We start from the raw sequence: 295 nt of genomic DNA on the forward strand, positions 1-295 counted from the left end.
AATACCGGTCCGTGGCCGCCCCCTACCTCTTGAGAGGGCGGCCCCAGGCACTGCGCGGCCTTGCTCCAACTTCGCGGTCCTCGGACCCACGTGAGTGGCTCCGCCCCACCTCGCTTCCGACCAATGGACGAGTTTTATAAGGCGTAGGGTTCCGCCTTCCAGCCTCCTGACCAACAGGCGAGCTCCGTCTTGCTCGGAGTCCCGCCCCTCGTGGATGGGAGCAATAGGCGCCCTCAGTCTGGCGCAGGACCCGCCCCGCCGCACGCCGGGCTGCGGGCCGCAGGGCTCGTTCCGG

Source organism: Plecotus auritus, assembly GCF_963455305.1.
Source record: "Plecotus auritus genome assembly, chromosome: 6".
NCBI lineage: Eukaryota > Metazoa > Chordata > Mammalia > Chiroptera > Vespertilionidae > Plecotus > Plecotus auritus.